The sequence below is a fragment of the Phyllobates terribilis genome, unplaced genomic scaffold (genome assembly GCF_046119375.1).
Source record: "Phyllobates terribilis strain yellow unplaced genomic scaffold, ASM4611937v1 Scaffold_40__1_contigs__length_11209783, whole genome shotgun sequence".
In the NCBI taxonomy this organism is placed as follows: domain Eukaryota; kingdom Metazoa; phylum Chordata; class Amphibia; order Anura; family Dendrobatidae; genus Phyllobates; species Phyllobates terribilis.
In genome coordinates, this window is record NW_027362800.1 from 9,076,009 (window position 1) to 9,093,930 (window position 17,922).

At 45.6% G+C, this 17,922-nt stretch overlaps 13 non-coding genes and 1 pseudogene across 13 annotated transcripts; all 14 read right to left on the minus strand.

Moving 5' to 3' along the window:
• Nucleotides 1–801: 801 nt before the first annotated feature.
• LOC141189960 (U2 spliceosomal RNA) lies at nt 802–992 on the minus strand. Its single transcript, XR_012263998.1, has one exon. It is a non-coding gene; the product is annotated as a U2 spliceosomal RNA (small nuclear RNA).
• A 1,123-nt stretch (nt 993–2,115) lies between these two features.
• LOC141189962 (U2 spliceosomal RNA) lies at nt 2,116–2,306 on the minus strand. The gene has a single exon (XR_012264000.1). It is a non-coding gene; the product is annotated as a U2 spliceosomal RNA (small nuclear RNA).
• A 1,121-nt stretch (nt 2,307–3,427) lies between these two features.
• Nucleotides 3,428–3,618, minus strand: LOC141189963 (U2 spliceosomal RNA). Its single transcript, XR_012264001.1, has one exon. It is a non-coding gene; the product is annotated as a U2 spliceosomal RNA (small nuclear RNA).
• Nucleotides 3,619–4,740: 1,122 nt separating this feature from the next.
• On the minus strand, nt 4,741–4,931 carry LOC141189964 (U2 spliceosomal RNA). The gene has a single exon (XR_012264002.1). It is a non-coding gene; the product is annotated as a U2 spliceosomal RNA (small nuclear RNA).
• Nucleotides 4,932–6,051: 1,120 nt separating this feature from the next.
• LOC141189965 (U2 spliceosomal RNA) lies at nt 6,052–6,242 on the minus strand. The gene has a single exon (XR_012264003.1). It is a non-coding gene; the product is annotated as a U2 spliceosomal RNA (small nuclear RNA).
• A 1,120-nt stretch (nt 6,243–7,362) lies between these two features.
• On the minus strand, nt 7,363–7,553 carry LOC141189966 (U2 spliceosomal RNA). The gene has a single exon (XR_012264004.1). It is a non-coding gene; the product is annotated as a U2 spliceosomal RNA (small nuclear RNA).
• Nucleotides 7,554–8,675: 1,122 nt separating this feature from the next.
• LOC141184276 (U2 spliceosomal RNA) lies at nt 8,676–8,866 on the minus strand. Its single transcript, XR_012259046.1, has one exon. It is a non-coding gene; the product is annotated as a U2 spliceosomal RNA (small nuclear RNA).
• A 1,125-nt stretch (nt 8,867–9,991) lies between these two features.
• Nucleotides 9,992–10,182, minus strand: LOC141189967 (U2 spliceosomal RNA). Its single transcript, XR_012264005.1, has one exon. It is a non-coding gene; the product is annotated as a U2 spliceosomal RNA (small nuclear RNA).
• A 1,120-nt stretch (nt 10,183–11,302) lies between these two features.
• Nucleotides 11,303–11,493, minus strand: LOC141189968 (U2 spliceosomal RNA). Its single transcript, XR_012264006.1, has one exon. It is a non-coding gene; the product is annotated as a U2 spliceosomal RNA (small nuclear RNA).
• Nucleotides 11,494–12,615: 1,122 nt separating this feature from the next.
• LOC141189969 (U2 spliceosomal RNA) lies at nt 12,616–12,806 on the minus strand. Its single transcript, XR_012264007.1, has one exon. It is a non-coding gene; the product is annotated as a U2 spliceosomal RNA (small nuclear RNA).
• Nucleotides 12,807–13,926: 1,120 nt separating this feature from the next.
• On the minus strand, nt 13,927–14,117 carry LOC141189970 (U2 spliceosomal RNA). Its single transcript, XR_012264008.1, has one exon. It is a non-coding gene; the product is annotated as a U2 spliceosomal RNA (small nuclear RNA).
• Nucleotides 14,118–15,238: 1,121 nt separating this feature from the next.
• On the minus strand, nt 15,239–15,420 carry LOC141185651 (U2 spliceosomal RNA). The gene has a single exon (XR_012260292.1). It is a non-coding gene; the product is annotated as a U2 spliceosomal RNA (small nuclear RNA).
• Nucleotides 15,421–15,944: 524 nt separating this feature from the next.
• On the minus strand, nt 15,945–16,060 carry LOC141186302 (U2 spliceosomal RNA; annotated as a pseudogene).
• A 1,120-nt stretch (nt 16,061–17,180) lies between these two features.
• LOC141189971 (U2 spliceosomal RNA) lies at nt 17,181–17,371 on the minus strand. Its single transcript, XR_012264009.1, has one exon. It is a non-coding gene; the product is annotated as a U2 spliceosomal RNA (small nuclear RNA).
• Nucleotides 17,372–17,922: the final 551 nt, after the last annotated feature.

The following is a 17,922-nucleotide window of genomic DNA, read 5'->3' on the forward strand; positions in this document are numbered from 1 at the left end:
CTCTCCTGCTGCTGCTGCTGCTGGCTGTCCAGCAGCAGACTGAAGGTGGCTGCTGCTGTGCGCAGGTATATAAAGGCTCAGAGCCTATTATGACACGCGCAGCCAGCGTTCCATTGCCACATTCCGTCTACTGCAGGCGGGATACCTGGATGGCTGAATGTCACTGAGAAGCTCACAGAGACCGCCATAAGCAACAGTTTAAAAGAATGCCACAGACTAATCAACCAATCTTTTTGGGTTGGTTTCTCTTTTATAGTCTGCAGGCATTAAATGAAAGAAGTCAGTGTTCCAGCAGAGGGAGACAACGTTTCAGAAAAGGCATTGTAGCAAACCAAAAAAGAAATTTTAAGCGCAGCAGAGTAACCAGCTCACATACCTGTTAGCTCAGGTGAGTTTAAAAGGCTGCTGTTGATAACAAGGGCATTTGCTAAATAGATGGTGTGTGTGCAACAATATACTGAAAGGTCAATTATATTGTGCAGCTTATCTCACCACCTGTAGTTATTTAGGTGAAAGCTCCAAAATGCTTGCCTAATATGTCTGTTTATCCAAAAGGAAGTATAGAGGGAGAGCTAGATAGATAGCATTGCATTACATTACATTACATGGCAATGCAATGCACAGTTGCTGAAGTTGAACCAAAATGAGCTTGTCATCTGGCTTCTGCAACTTTTAACATGAAAAATCCAATGAGGAGAAGAAAAGCAAAGCCAAAGAGTCCATCCCAAAATCCGACAAACAAGCAAAATGAACAAAAAGCATTGAATTCAATTCTTTCTGATTTTAGAAACTGCATTAAAGAAGGGGTGCACCGGTCCTGGAGATACTGCAATACCAGGTCAATGCGTGGAGTGGACAGAGCAAGCTCTTTTTCCATCTCCCTGTTCTAAAAATCCATTTAATATATGGTCCCCAGATAGGGGACGTATCAGATATTAAACTGATAAGAACAGATACTACACTTGATCTTAGCCAAAAGGCCGAGAAGCGATAACCAGAATTGGTTTCCGACTACGGTGCCACCCAAGGATTCTGAAAAGTCCATTTGTGGAGATGGCCACCTGGACTCCCGTTAAGAAGACATGCTGTCAACCTCTAGATCCCTCACATGCCTGCACTTTTCGGCTTGCTGCTGCTGCAATCCACGCGTTTTAGATCTGCATAACTCCACCTCTTTTAGCACAGTACCCTCAACCCCCGGCTGTTCCCACCCGCCTCAACACCGTTGGAAGGGAGGAGAACCAATTAAGGCGGGGGGGGGGGGGTGGAACGAGCAGCTGTCTACCCTTAGCAGGAGGGTTGCTGATTAATTACCTCTCCTGCTGCTGCTGCTGCTGGCTGTCCAGCAGCAGACTGAAGGTGGCTGCTGCTGTGCGCAGGTATATAAAGGCTCAGAGCCTATTATGACACGCGCAGCCAGCGTTCCATTGCCACATTACGTCTACTGCAGGCGGGATACCTGGATGGCTGAATGTCACTGAGAAGCTCACAGAGACCGCCATAAGCAACAGTTTAAAAGAATGCCACAGACTAATCAACCAAACTTTTTGGGTTGGTTTCTCTTTCATAGTCTGCAGGCATTAAATGAAAGAAGTCAGTGTTCCAGCAGAGGGAGACAACGTTTCAGAAAAGGCATTGTAGCAAACCAAAAAAGAAATTTTAAGCGCAGCAGAGTAACCAGCTCACATACCTGTTAGCTCAGGTGAGTTTAAAAGGCTGCTGTTGATAACAAGGGCATTTGCTAAATAGATGGTGTGTGTGCAACAATATACTGAAAGGTCAATTATATTGTGCAGCTTATCTCACCACCTGTAGTTATTTAGGTGAAAGCTCCAAAATGCTTGCCTAATATGTCTGTTTATCCAAAAGGAAGTATAGAGGGAGAGCTAGATAGATAGCATTGCATTACATTACATTACATGGCAATGCAATGCACAGTTGCTGAAGTTGAACCAAAATGAGCTTGTCATCTGGCTTCTGCAACTTTAAACATGAAAAATCCAATGAGGAGAAGAAAAGCAAAGCCAAAGAGTCCATCCCAAAATCCGACAAACAAGCAAAATGAACAAAAAGCATTGAATTCAATTCTTTCTGATTTTAGAAACTGCATTAAAGAAGGGGTGCACCGGTCCTGGAGATACTGCAATACCAGGTCAATGCGTGGAGTGGACAGAGCAAGCTCTTTTTCCATCTCCCTGTTCTAAAAATCCATTTAATATATGGTCCCCAGATAGGGGACGTATCAGATATTAAACTGATAAGAACAGATACTACACTTGATCTTAGCCAAAAGGCCGAGAAGCGATAACCAGAATTGGTTTCCGACTACGGTGCCACCCAAGGATTCTGAAAAGTCCATTTGTGGAGATGGCCACCTGGACTCCCGTTAAGAAGACATGCTGTCAACCTCTAGATCCCTCACATGCCTGCACTTTTCGGCTTGCTGCTGCTGCAATCCACGCGTTTTAGATCTGCATAACTCCACCTCTTTTAGCACAGTACCCTCAACCCCCGGCTGTTCCCACCCGCCTCAACACCGTTGGAAGGGAGGAGAACCAATTAAGGCGGGGGGGGGGGTGGAACGAGCAGCTGTCTACCCTTAGCAGGAGGGTTGCTGATTAATTACCTCTCCTGCTGCTGCTGCTGCTGGCTGTCCAGCAGCAGACTGAACGTGGCTGCTGCTGTGCGCAGGTATATAAAGGCTCAGAGCCTATTATGACACGCGCAGCCAGCGTTCCATTGCCACATTCCGTCTACTGCAGGCGGGATACCTGGATGGCTGAATGTCACTGAGAAGCTCACAGAGACCGCCATAAGCAACAGTTTAAAAGAATGCCACAGACTAATCAACCAAACTTTTTGGGTTGGTTTCTCTTTTATAGTCTGCAGGCATTAAATGAAAGAAGTCAGTGTTCCAGCAGAGGGAGACAACGTTTCAGAAAAGGCATTGTAGCAAACCAAAAAAGAAATTTTAAGCGCAGCAGAGTAACCAGCTCACATACCTGTTAGCTCAGGTGAGTTTAAAAGGCTGCTGTTGATAACAAGGGCATTTGCTAAATAGATGGTGTGTGTGCAACAATATACTGAAAGGTCAATTATATTGTGCAGCTTATCTCACCACCTGTAGTTATTTAGGTGAAAGCTCCAAAATGCTTGCCTAATATGTCTGTTTATCCAAAAGGAAGTATAGAGGGAGAGCTAGATAGATAGCATTGCATTACATTACATTACATGGCAATGCAATGCACAGTTGCTGAAGTTGAACCAAAATGAGCTTGTCATCTGGCTTCTGCAACTTTTAACATGAAAAATCCAATGAGGAGAAGAAAAGCAAAGCCAAAGAGTCCATCCCAAAATCCGACAAACAAGCAAAATGAACAAAAAGCATTGAATTCAATTCTTTCTGATTTTAGAAACTGCATTAAAGAAGGGGTGCACCGGTCCTGGAGATACTGCAATACCAGGTCAATGCGTGGAGTGGACAGAGCAAGCTCTTTTTCCATCTCCCTGTTCTAAAAATCCATTTAATATATGGTCCCCAGATAGGGGACGTATCAGATATTAAACTGATAAGAACAGATACTACACTTGATCTTAGCCAAAAGGCCGAGAAGCGATAACCAGAATTGGTTTCCGACTACGGTGCCACCCAAGGATTCTGAAAAGTCCATTTGTGGAGATGGCCACCTGGACTCCCGTTAAGAAGACATGCTGTCAACCTCTAGATCCCTCACATGCCTGCACTTTTCGGCTTGCTGCTGCTGCAATCCACGCGTTTTAGATCTGCATAACTCCACCTCTTTTAGCACAGTACCCTCAACCCCCGGCTGTTCCCACCCGCCTCAACACCGTTGGAAGGGAGGAGAACCAATTAAGGCGGGGGGGGGGGGTGGAACGAGCAGCTGTCTACCCTTAGCAGGAGGGTTGCTGATTAATTACCTCTCCTGCTGCTGCTGCTGCTGGCTGTCCAGCAGCAGACTGAAGGTGGCTGCTGCTGTGCGCAGGTATATAAAGGCTCAGAGCCTATTATGACACGCGCAGCCAGCGTTCCATTGCCACATTCCGTCTACTGCAGGCGGGATACCTGGATGGCTGAATGTCACTGAGAAGCTCACAGAGACCGCCATAAGCAACAGTTTAAAAGAATGCCACAGACTAATCAACCAATCTTTTTGGGTTGGTTTCTCTTTTATAGTCTGCAGGCATTAAATGAAAGAAGTCAGTGTTCCAGCAGAGGGAGACAACGTTTCAGAAAAGGCATTGTAGCAAACCAAAAAAGAAATTTTAAGCGCAGCAGAGTAACCAGCTCACATACCTGTTAGCTCAGGTGAGTTTAAAAGGCTGCTGTTGATAACAAGGGCATTTGCTAAATAGATGGTGTGTGTGCAACAATATACTGAAAGGTCAATTATATTGTGCAGCTTATCTCACCACCTGTAGTTATTTAGGTGAAAGCTCCAAAATGCTTGCCTAATATGTCTGTTTATCCAAAAGGAAGTATAGAGGGAGAGCTAGATAGATAGCATTGCATTACATTACATTACATGGCAATGCAATGCACAGTTGCTGAAGTTGAACCAAAATGAGCTTGTCATCTGGCTTCTGCAACTTTTAACATGAAAAATCCAATGAGGAGAAGAAAAGCAAAGCCAAAGAGTCCATCCCAAAATCCGACAAACAAGCAAAATGAACAAAAAGCATTGAATTCAATTCTTTCTGATTTTAGAAACTGCATTAAAGAAGGGGTGCACCGGTCCTGGAGATACTGCAATACCAGGTCAATGCGTGGAGTGGACAGAGCAAGCTCTTTTTCCATCTCCCTGTTCTAAAAATCCATTTAATATATGGTCCCCAGATAGGGGACGTATCAGATATTAAACTGATAAGAACAGATACTACACTTGATCTTAGCCAAAAGGCCGAGAAGCGATAACCAGAATTGGTTTCCGACTACGGTGCCACCCAAGGATTCTGAAAAGTCCATTTGTGGAGATGGCCACCTGGACTCCCGTTAAGAAGACATGCTGTCAACCTCTAGATCCCTCACATGCCTGCACTTTTCGGCTTGCTGCTGCTGCAATCCACGCGTTTTAGATCTGCATAACTCCACCTCTTTTAGCACAGTACCCTCAACCCCCGGCTGTTCCCACCCGCCTCAACACCGTTGGAAGGGAGGAGAACCAATTAAGGCGGGGGGGGGGTGGAACGAGCAGCTGTCTACCCTTAGCAGGAGGGTTGCTGATTAATTACCTCTCCTGCTGCTGCTGCTGCTGGCTGTCCAGCAGCAGACTGAAGGTGGCTGCTGCTGTGCGCAGGTATATAAAGGCTCAGAGCCTATTATGACACGCGCAGCCAGCGTTCCATTGCCACATTCCGTCTACTGCAGGCGGGATACCTGGATGGCTGAATGTCACTGAGAAGCTCACAGAGACCGCCATAAGCAACAGTTTAAAAGAATGCCACAGACTAATCAACCAAACTTTTTGGGTTGGTTTCTCTTTTATAGTCTGCAGGCATTAAATGAAAGAAGTCAGTGTTCCAGCAGAGGGAGACAACGTTTCAGAAAAGGCATTGTAGCAAACCAAAAAAGAAATTTTAAGCGCAGCAGAGTAACCAGCTCACATACCTGTTAGCTCAGGTGAGTTTAAAAGGCTGCTGTTGATAACAAGGGCATTTGCTAAATAGATGGTGTGTGTGCAACAATATACTGAAAGGTCAATTATATTGTGCAGCTTATCTCACCACCTGTAGTTATTTAGGTGAAAGCTCCAAAATGCTTGCCTAATATGTCTGTTTATCCAAAAGGAAGTATAGAGGGAGAGCTAGATAGATAGCATTGCATTACATTACATTACATGGCAATGCAATGCACAGTTGCTGAAGTTGAACCAAAATGAGCTTGTCATCTGGCTTCTGCAACTTTTAACATGAAAAATCCAATGAGGAGAAGAAAAGCAAAGCCAAAGAGTCCATCCCAAAATCCGACAAACAAGCAAAATGAACAAAAAGCATTGAATTCAATTCTTTCTGATTTTAGAAACTGCATTAAAGAAGGGGTGCACCGGTCCTGGAGATACTGCAATACCAGGTCAATGCGTGGAGTGGACAGAGCAAGCTCTTTTTCCATCTCCCTGTTCTAAAAATCCATTTAATATATGGTCCCCAGATAGGGGACGTATCAGATATTAAACTGATAAGAACAGATACTACACTTGATCTTAGCCAAAAGGCCGAGAAGCGATAACCAGAATTGGTTTCCGACTACGGTGCCACCCAAGGATTCTGAAAAGTCCATTTGTGGAGATGGCCACCTGGACTCCCGTTAAGAAGACATGCTGTCAACCTCTAGATCCCTCACATGCCTGCACTTTTCGGCTTGCTGCTGCTGCAATCCACGCGTTTTAGATCTGCATAACTCCACCTCTTTTAGCACAGTACCCTCAACCCCCGGCTGTTCCCACCCGCCTCAACACCGTTGGAAGGGAGGAGAACCAATTAAGGCGGGGGGGGGGTGGAACGAGCAGCTGTCTACCCTTAGCAGGAGGGTTGCTGATTAATTACCTCTCCTGCTGCTGCTGCTGCTGGCTGTCCAGCAGCAGACTGAACGTGGCTGCTGCTGTGCGCAGGTATATAAAGGCTCAGAGCCTATTATGACACGCGCAGCCAGCGTTCCATTGCCACATTCCGTCTACTGCAGGCGGGATACCTGGATGGCTGAATGTCACTGAGAAGCTCACAGAGACCGCCATAAGCAACAGTTTAAAAGAATGCCACAGACTAATCAAACAAACTTTTTGGGTTGGTTTCTCTTTTATAGTCTGCAGGCATTAAATGAAAGAAGTCAGTGTTCCAGCAGAGGGAGACAACGTTTCAGAAAAGGCATTGTAGCAAACCAAAAAAGAAATTTTAAGCGCAGCAGAGTAACCAGCTCACATACCTGTTAGCTCAGGTGAGTTTAAAAGGCTGCTGTTGATAACAAGGGCATTTGCTAAATAGATGGTGTGTGTGCAACAATATACTGAAAGGTCAATTATATTGTGCAGCTTATCTCACCACCTGTAGTTATTTAGGTGAAAGCTCCAAAATGCTTGCCTAATATGTCTGTTTATCCAAAAGGAAGTATAGAGGGAGAGCTAGATAGATAGCATTGCATTACATTACATTACATGGCAATGCAATGCACAGTTGCTGAAGTTGAACCAAAATGAGCTTGTCATCTGGCTTCTGCAACTTTTAACATGAAAAATCCAATGAGGAGAAGAAAAGCAAAGCCAAAGAGTCCATCCCAAAATCCGACAAACAAGCAAAATGAACAAAAAGCATTGAATTCAATTCTTTCTGATTTTAGAAACTGCATTAAAGAAGGGGTGCACCGGTCCTGGAGATACTGCAATACCAGGTCAATGCGTGGAGTGGACAGAGCAAGCTCTTTTTCCATCTCCCTGTTCTAAAAATCCATTTAATATATGGTCCCCAGATAGGGGACGTATCAGATATTAAACTGATAAGAACAGATACTACACTTGATCTTAGCCAAAAGGCCGAGAAGCGATAACCAGAATTGGTTTCCGACTACGGTGCCACCCAAGGATTCTGAAAAGTCCATTTGTGGAGATGGCCACCTGGACTCCCGTTAAGAAGACATGCTGTCAACCTCTAGATCCCTCACATGCCTGCACTTTTCGGCTTGCTGCTGCTGCAATCCACGCGTTTTAGATCTGCATAACTCCACCTCTTTTAGCACAGTACCCTCAACCCCCGGCTGTTCCCACCCGCCTCAACACCGTTGGAAGGGAGGAGAACCAATTAAGGCGGGGGGGGGGGGTGGAACGAGCAGCTGTCTACCCTTAGCAGGAGGGTTGCTGATTAATTACCTCTCCTGCTGCTGCTGCTGCTGGCTGTCCAGCAGCAGACTGAAGGTGGCTGCTGCTGTGCGCAGGTATATAAAGGCTCAGAGCCTATTATGACACGCGCAGCCAGCGTTCCATTGCCACATTCCGTCTACTGCAGGCGGGATACCTGGATGGCTGAATGTCACTGAGAAGCTCACAGAGACCGCCATAAGCAACAGTTTAAAAGAATGCCACAGACTAATCAACCAAACTTTTTGGGTTGGTTTCTCTTTTATAGTCTGCAGGCATTAAATGAAAGAAGTCAGTGTTCCAGCAGAGGGAGACAACGTTTCAGAAAAGGCATTGTAGCAAACCAAAAAAGAAATTTTAAGCGCAGCAGAGTAACCAGCTCACATACCTGTTAGCTCAGGTGAGTTTAAAAGGCTGCTGTTGATAACAAGGGCATTTGCTAAATAGATGGTGTGTGTGCAACAATATACTGAAAGGTCAATTATATTGTGCAGCTTATCTCACCACCTGTAGTTATTTAGGTGAAAGCTCCAAAATGCTTGCCTAATATGTCTGTTTATCCAAAAGGAAGTATAGAGGGAGAGCTAGATAGATAGCATTGCATTACATTACATTACATGGCAATGCAATGCACAGTTGCTGAAGTTGAACCAAAATGAGCTTGTCATCTGGCTTCTGCAACTTTTAACATGAAAAATCCAATGAGGAGAAGAAAAGCAAAGCCAAAGAGTCCATCCCAAAATCCGACAAACAAGCAAAATGAACAAAAAGCATTGAATTCAATTCTTTCTGATTTTAGAAACTGCATTAAAGACGGGGTGCACCGGTCCTGGAGATACTGCAATACCAGGTCAATGCGTGGAGTGGACAGAGCAAGCTCTTTTTCCATCTCCCTGTTCTAAAAATCCATTTAATATATGGTCCCCAGATAGGGGACGTATCAGATATTAAACTGATAAGAACAGATACTACACTTGATCTTAGCCAAAAGGCCGAGAAGCGATAACCAGAATTGGTTTCCGACTACGGTGCCACCCAAGGATTCTGAAAAGTCCATTTGTGGAGATGGCCACCTGGACTCCCGTTAAGAAGACATGCTGTCAACCTCTAGATCCCTCACATGCCTGCACTTTTCGGCTTGCTGCTGCTGCAATCCACGCGTTTTAGATCTGCATAACTCCACCTCTTTTAGCACAGTACCCTCAACCCCCGGCTGTTCCCACCCGCCTCAACACCGTTGGAAGGGAGGAGAACCAATTAAGGCGGGGGGGGGGGGGGGTGGAACGAGCAGCTGTCTACCCTTAGCAGGAGGGTTGCTGATTAATTACCTCTCCTGCTGCTGCTGCTGCTGGCTGTCCAGCAGCAGACTGAAGGTGGCTGCTGCTGTGCGCAGGTATATAAAGGCTCAGAGCCTATTATGACACACGCAGCCAGCGTTCCATTGCCACATTCCGTCTACTGCAGGCGGGATACCTGGATGGCTGAATGTCACTGAGAAGCTCACAGAGACCGCCATAAGCAACAGTTTAAAAGAATGCCACAGACTAATCAACCAAACTTTTTGGGTTGGTTTCTCTTTCATAGTCTGCAGGCATTAAATGAAAGAAGTCAGTGTTCCAGCAGAGGGAGACAACGTTTCAGAAAAGGCATTGTAGCAAACCAAAAAAGAAATTTTAAGCGCAGCAGAGTAACCAGCTCACATACCTGTTAGCTCAGGTGAGTTTAAAAGGCTGCTGTTGATAACAAGGGCATTTGCTAAATAGATGGTGTGTGTGCAACAATATACTGAAAGGTCAATTATATTGTGCAGCTTATCTCACCACCTGTAGTTATTTAGGTGAAAGCTCCAAAATGCTTGCCTAATATGTCTGTTTATCCAAAAGGAAGTATAGAGGGAGAGCTAGATAGATAGCATTGCATTACATTACATTACATGGCAATGCAATGCACAGTTGCTGAAGTTGAACCAAAATGAGCTTGTCATCTGGCTTCTGCAACTTTAAACATGAAAAATCCAATGAGGAGAAGAAAAGCAAAGCCAAAGAGTCCATCCCAAAATCCGACAAACAAGCAAAATGAACAAAAAGCATTGAATTCAATTCTTTCTGATTTTAGAAACTGCATTAAAGAAGGGGTGCACCGGTCCTGGAGATACTGCAATACCAGGTCAATGCGTGGAGTGGACAGAGCAAGCTCTTTTTCCATCTCCCTGTTCTAAAAATCCATTTAATATATGGTCCCCAGATAGGGGACGTATCAGATATTAAACTGATAAGAACAGATACTACACTTGATCTTAGCCAAAAGGCCGAGAAGCGATAACCAGAATTGGTTTCCGACTACGGTGCCACCCAAGGATTCTGAAAAGTCCATTTGTGGAGATGGCCACCTGGACTCCCGTTAAGAAGACATGCTGTCAACCTCTAGATCCCTCACATGCCTGCACTTTTCGGCTTGCTGCTGCTGCAATCCACGCGTTTTAGATCTGCATAACTCCACCTCTTTTAGCACAGTACCCTCAACCCCCGGCTGTTCCCACCCGCCTCAACACCGTTGGAAGGGAGGAGAACCAATTAAGGCGGGGGGGGGGTGGAACGAGCAGCTGTCTACCCTTAGCAGGAGGGTTGCTGATTAATTACCTCTCCTGCTGCTGCTGCTGCTGGCTGTCCAGCAGCAGACTGAACGTGGCTGCTGCTGTGCGCAGGTATATAAAGGCTCAGAGCCTATTATGACACGCGCAGCCAGCGTTCCATTGCCACATTCCGTCTACTGCAGGCGGGATACCTGGATGGCTGAATGTCACTGAGAAGCTCACAGAGACCGCCATAAGCAACAGTTTAAAAGAATGCCACAGACTAATCAACCAAACTTTTTGGGTTGGTTTCTCTTTTATAGTCTGCAGGCATTAAATGAAAGAAGTCAGTGTTCCAGCAGAGGGAGACAACGTTTCAGAAAAGGCATTGTAGCAAACCAAAAAAGAAATTTTAAGCGCAGCAGAGTAACCAGCTCACATACCTGTTAGCTCAGGTGAGTTTAAAAGGCTGCTGTTGATAACAAGGGCATTTGCTAAATAGATGGTGTGTGTGCAACAATATACTGAAAGGTCAATTATATTGTGCAGCTTATCTCACCACCTGTAGTTATTTAGGTGAAAGCTCCAAAATGCTTGCCTAATATGTCTGTTTATCCAAAAGGAAGTATAGAGGGAGAGCTAGATAGATAGCATTGCATTACATTACATTACATGGCAATGCAATGCACAGTTGCTGAAGTTGAACCAAAATGAGCTTGTCATCTGGCTTCTGCAACTTTTAACATGAAAAATCCAATGAGGAGAAGAAAAGCAAAGCCAAAGAGTCCATCCCAAAATCCGACAAACAAGCAAAATGAACAAAAAGCATTGAATTCAATTCTTTCTGATTTTAGAAACTGCATTAAAGAAGGGGTGCACCGGTCCTGGAGATACTGCAATACCAGGTCAATGCGTGGAGTGGACAGAGCAAGCTCTTTTTCCATCTCCCTGTTCTAAAAATCCATTTAATATATGGTCCCCAGATAGGGGACGTATCAGATATTAAACTGATAAGAACAGATACTACACTTGATCTTAGCCAAAAGGCCGAGAAGCGATAACCAGAATTGGTTTCCGACTACGGTGCCACCCAAGGATTCTGAAAAGTCCATTTGTGGAGATGGCCACCTGGACTCCCGTTAAGAAGACATGCTGTCAACCTCTAGATCCCTCACATGCCTGCACTTTTCGGCTTGCTGCTGCTGCAATCCACGCGTTTTAGATCTGCATAACTCCACCTCTTTTAGCACAGTACCCTCAACCCCCGGCTGTTCCCACCCGCCTCAACACCGTTGGAAGGGAGGAGAACCAATTAAGGCGGGGGGGGGGGGTGGAACGAGCAGCTGTCTACCCTTAGCAGGAGGGTTTCTGATTAATTACCTCTCCTGCTGCTGATGCTGCTGGCTGTCCAGCAGCAGACTGAAGGTGGCTGCTGCTGTGCGCAGGTATATAAAGGCTCAGAGCCTATTATGACACGCGCAGCCAGCGTTCCATTGCCACATTCCGTCTACTGCAGGCGGGATACCTGGATGGCTGAATGTCACTGAGAAGCTCACAGAGACCGCCATAAGCAACAGTTTAAAAGAATGCCACAGACTAATCAACCAATCTTTTTGGGTTGGTTTCTCTTTTATAGTCTGCAGGCATTAAATGAAAGAAGTCAGTGTTCCAGCAGAGGGAGACAACGTTTCAGAAAAGGCATTGTAGCAAACCAAAAAAGAAATTTTAAGCGCAGCAGAGTAACCAGCTCACATACCTGTTAGCTCAGGTGAGTTTAAAAGGCTGCTGTTGATAACAAGGGCATTTGCTAAATAGATGGTGTGTGTGCAACAATATACTGAAAGGTCAATTATATTGTGCAGCTTATCTCACCACCTGTAGTTATTTAGGTGAAAGCTCCAAAATGCTTGCCTAATATGTCTGTTTATCCAAAAGGAAGTATAGAGGGAGAGCTAGATAGATAGCATTGCATTACATTACATTACATGGCAATGCAATGCACAGTTGCTGAAGTTGAACCAAAATGAGCTTGTCATCTGGCTTCTGCAACTTTTAACATGAAAAATCCAATGAGGAGAAGAAAAGCAAAGCCAAAGAGTCCATCCCAAAATCCGACAAACAAGCAAAATGAACAAAAAGCATTGAATTCAATTCTTTCTGATTTTAGAAACTGCATTAAAGAAGGGGTGCACCGGTCCTGGAGATACTGCAATACCAGGTCAATGCGTGGAGTGGACAGAGCAAGCTCTTTTTCCATCTCCCTGTTCTAAAAATCCATTTAATATATGGTCCCCAGATAGGGGACGTATCAGATATTAAACTGATAAGAACAGATACTACACTTGATCTTAGCCAAAAGGCCGAGAAGCGATAACCAGAATTGGTTTCCGACTACGGTGCCACCCAAGGATTCTGAAAAGTCCATTTGTGGAGATGGCCACCTGGACTCCCGTTAAGAAGACATGCTGTCAACCTCTAGATCCCTCACATGCCTGCACTTTTCGGCTTGCTGCTGCTGCAATCCACGCGTTTTAGATCTGCATAACTCCACCTCTTTTAGCACAGTACCCTCAACCCCCGGCTGTTCCCACCCGCCTCAACACCGTTGGAAGGGAGGAGAACCAATTAAGGCGGGGGGGGGGTGGAACGAGCAGCTGTCTACCCTTAGCAGGAGGGTTGCTGATTAATTACCTCTCCTGCTGCTGCTGCTGCTGGCTGTCCAGCAGCAGACTGAACGTGGCTGCTGCTGTGCGCAGGTATATAAAGGCTCAGAGCCTATTATGACACGCGCAGCCAGCGTTCCATTGCCACATTCCGTCTACTGCAGGCGGGATACCTGGATGGCTGAATGTCACTGAGAAGCTCACAGAGACCGCCATAAGCAACAGTTTAAAAGAATGCCACAGACTAATCAACCAAACTTTTTGGGTTGGTTTCTCTTTTATAGTCTGCAGGCATTAAATGAAAGAAGTCAGTGTTCCAGCAGAGGGAGACAACGTTTCAGAAAAGGCATTGTAGCAAACCAAAAAAGAAATTTTAAGCGCAGCAGAGTAACCAGCTCACATACCTGTTAGCTCAGGTGAGTTTAAAAGGCTGCTGTTGATAACAAGGGCATTTGCTAAATAGATGGTGTGTGTGCAACAATATACTGAAAGGTCAATTATATTGTGCAGCTTATCTCACCACCTGTAGTTATTTAGGTGAAAGCTCCAAAATGCTTGCCTAATATGTCTGTTTATCCAAAAGGAAGTATAGAGGGAGAGCTAGATAGATAGCATTGCATTACATTACATTACATGGCAATGCAATGCACAGTTGCTGAAGTTGAACCAAAATGAGCTTGTCATCTGGCTTCTGCAACTTTTAACATGAAAAATCCAATGAGGAGAAGAAAAGCAAAGCCAAAGAGTCCATCCCAAAATCCGACAAACAAGCAAAATGAACAAAAAGCATTGAATTCAATTCTTTCTGATTTTAGAAACTGCATTAAAGAAGGGGTGCACCGGTCCTGGAGATACTGCAATACCAGGTCAATGCGTGGAGTGGACAGAGCAAGCTCTTTTTCCATCTCCCTGTTCTAAAAATCCATTTAATATATGGTCCCCAGATAGGGGACGTATCAGATATTAAACTGATAAGAACAGATACTACACTTGATCTTAGCCAAAAGGCCGAGAAGCGATAACCAGAATTGGTTTCCGACTACGGTGCCACCCAAGGATTCTGAAAAGTCCATTTGTGGAGATGGCCACCTGGACTCCCGTTAAGAAGACATGCTGTCAACCTCTAGATCCCTCACATGCCTGCACTTTTCGGCTTGCTGCTGCTGCAATCCACGCGTTTTAGATCTGCATAACTCCACCTCTTTTAGCACAGTACCCTCAACCCCCGGCTGTTCCCACCCGCCTCAACACCGTTGGAAGGGAGGAGAACCAATTAAGGCGGGGGGGGGGGTGGAACGAGCAGCTGTCTACCCTTAGCAGGAGGGTTGCTGATTAATTACCTCTCCTGCTGCTGCTGCTGCTGGCTGTCCAGCAGCAGACTGAAGGTGGCTGCTGCTGTGCGCAGGTATATAAAGGCTCAGAGCCTATTATGACACGTGCAGCCAGCGTTCCATTGCCACATTCCGTCTACTGCAGGCGGGATACCTGGATGGCTGAATGTCACTGAGAAGCTCACAGAGACCGCCATAAGCAACAGTTTAAAAGAATGCCACAGACTAATCAACCAAACTTTTTGGGTTGGTTTCTCTTTTATAGTCTGCAGGCATTAAATGAAAGAAGTCAGTGTTCCAGCAGAGGGAGACAACGTTTCAGAAAAGGCATTGTAGCAAACCAAAAAAGAAATTTTAAGCGCAGCAGAGTAACCAGCTCACATACCTGTTAGCTCAGGTGAGTTTAAAAGGCTGCTGTTGATAACAAGGGCATTTGCTAAATAGATGGTGTGTGTGCAACAATATACTGAAAGGTCAATTATATTGTGCAGCTTATCTCACCACCTGTAGTTATTTAGGTGAAAGCTCCAAAATGCTTGCCTAATATGTCTGTTTATCCAAAAGGAAGTATAGAGGGAGAGCTAGATAGATAGCATTGCATTACATTACATTACATGGCAATGCAATGCACAGTTGCTGAAGTTGAACCAAAATGAGCTTGTCATCTGGCTTCTGCAACTTTTAACATGAAAAATCCAATGAGGAGAAGAAAAGCAAAGCCAAAGAGTCCATCCCAAAATCCGACAAACAAGCAAAATGAACAAAAAGCATTGAATTCAATTCTTTCTGATTTTAGAAACTGCATTAAAGAAGGGGTGCACCGGTCCTGGAGATACTGCAATACCAGGTCAATGCGTGGAGTGGACAGAGCAAGCTCTTTTTCCATCTCCCTGTTCTAAAAATCCATTTAATATATGGTCCCCAGATAGGGGACGTATCAGATATTAAACTGATAAGAACAGATTTTTTGATTGAAGCTGCATCCAAGGCACTGAAAAATGTGACCGAAGTCACACCAAAACAGCGCACGAGGCGAGGATTCATGTGGACCCTTCCCGGAGGAGAGGATCCCCAATAAACCATCCCCATCCCTCCGAGCCAGAAGGCCACAGCGAGGGTCAGGGATCTCCGATGCTCTCCCTAGCCGAAGCCGGAGAAGAGCTGTTTTCGTGCTCCCAGCTTCCATCTAGGCTGCCACCCTAGTGGAGCTGGAGCCTGTGTTGGTTTCTCAGCCCAAAGCTGACCGGACCTCCGACCGGGTTTATAAAAATTCCCCTTCCTAGCCCGGAGGCCAGGAATAGGGGGGGTTGCTCAGAAAGTATGATTGGCAAAGGTGCGGCGTGCTACGAAGCCAAGTCTTTCTGGGGTTCCCAGTCCCAGTAAGCTTTGACTCCCACCAAGGCGCCTACTCCTGGGGCACATTGCTCCAAAGCTCTCACACTTACCCAGCCTAGTGACTTCGATCCTGGAGGGCCATGTTTTCCATCAGATAACTCTATGAGCCACCTGGCGTACTAACAAGTGCACCAAACCAGTGTGTAATATGCATCAATTTACTAGGGCAGCCCAAGGACAAAACTGCCTTTTCAAAAGATACTACATTTGATCTTAGCCAAAAGGCCGAGAAGCGATAACCAGAATTGGTTTCCGACTACGGTGCCACCCAAGGATTCTGAAAAGTCCATTTGTGGAGATGGCCACCTGGACTCCCGTTAAGAAGACATGCTGTCAACCTCTAGATCCCTCACATGCCTGCACTTTTCGGCTTGCTGCTGCTGCAATCCACGCGTTTTAGATCTGCATAACTCCACCTCTTTTAGCACAGTACCCTCAACCCCCGGCTGTTCCCACCCGCCTCAACACCGTTGGAAGGGAGGAGAACCAATTAAGGCGGGGGGGGGGTGGAACGAGCAGCTGTCTACCCTTAGCAGGAGGGTTGCTGATTAATTACCTCTCCTGCAGCTGCTGCTGCTGGCTGTCCAGCAGCAGACTGAAGGTGGCTGCTGCTGTGCGCAGGTATATAAAGGCTCAGAGCCTATTATGACACGCGCAGCCAGCGTTCCATTGCCACATTCCGTCTACTGCAGGCGGGATACCTGGATGGCTGAATGTCACTGAGAAGCTCACAGAGACCGCCATAAGCAACAGTTTAAAAGAATGCCACAGACTAATCAACCAAACTTTTTGGGTTGGTTTCTCTTTTATAGTCTGCAGGCATTAAATGAAAGAAGTCAGTGTTCCAGCAGAGGGAGACAACGTTTCAGAAAAGGCATTGTAGCAAACCAAAAAAGAAATTTTAAGCGCAGCAGAGTAACCAGCTCACATACCTGTTAGCTCAGGTGAGTTTAAAAGGCTGCTGTTGATAACAAGGGCATTTGCTAAATAGATGGTGTGTGTGCAACAATATACTGAAAGGTCAATTATATTGTGCAGCTTATCTCACCACCTGTAGTTATTTAGGTGAAAGCTCCAAAATGCTTGCCTAATATGTCTGTTTATCCAAAAGGAAGTATAGAGGGAGAGCTAGATAGATAGCATTGCATTACATTACATTACATGGCAATGCAATGCACAGTTGCTGAAGTTGAACCAAAATGAGCTTGTCATCTGGCTTCTGCAACTTTTAACATGAAAAATCCAATGAGGAGAAGAAAAGCAAAGCCAAAGAGTCCATCCCAAAATCCGACAAACAAGCAAAATGAACAAAAAGCATTGAATTCAATTCTTTCTGATTTTAGAAACTGCATTAAAGAAGGGGTGCACCGGTCCTGGAGATACTGCAATACCAGGTCAATGCGTGGAGTGGACAGAGCAAGCTCTTTTTCCATCTCCCTGTTCTAAAAATCCATTTAATATATGGTCCCCAGATAGGGGACGTATCAGATATTAAACTGATAAGAACAGATACTACACTTGATCTTAGCCAAAAGGCCGAGAAGCGATAACCAGAATTGGTTTCCGACTACGGTGCCACCCAAGGATTCTGAAAAGTCCATTTGTGGAGATGGCCACCTGGACTCCCGTTAAGAAGACATGCTGTCAACCTCTAGATCCCTCACATGCCTGCACTTTTCGGCTTGCTGCTGCTGCAATCCACGCGTTTTAGATCTGCATAACTCCACCTCTTTTAGCACAGTACCCTCAACCCCCGGCTGTTCCCACCCGCCTCAACACCGTTGGAAGGGAGGAGAACCAATTAAGGCGGGGGGGGGGGTGGAACGAGCAGCTGTCTACCCTTAGCAGGAGGGTTGCTGATTAATTACCTCTCCTGCTGCTGCTGCTGCTGCTGGCTGTCCAGCAGCAGACTGAAGGTGGCTGCTGCTGTGCGCAGGTATATAAAGGCTCAGAGCCTATTATGACACGCGCAGCCAGCGTTCCATTGCCACATTCCGTCTACTGCAGGCGAGATACCTGGATGGCTGAATGTCACTGAGAAGCTCACAGAGACCGCCATAAGCAACAGTTTAAAAGAATGCCACAGACTAATCAACCAA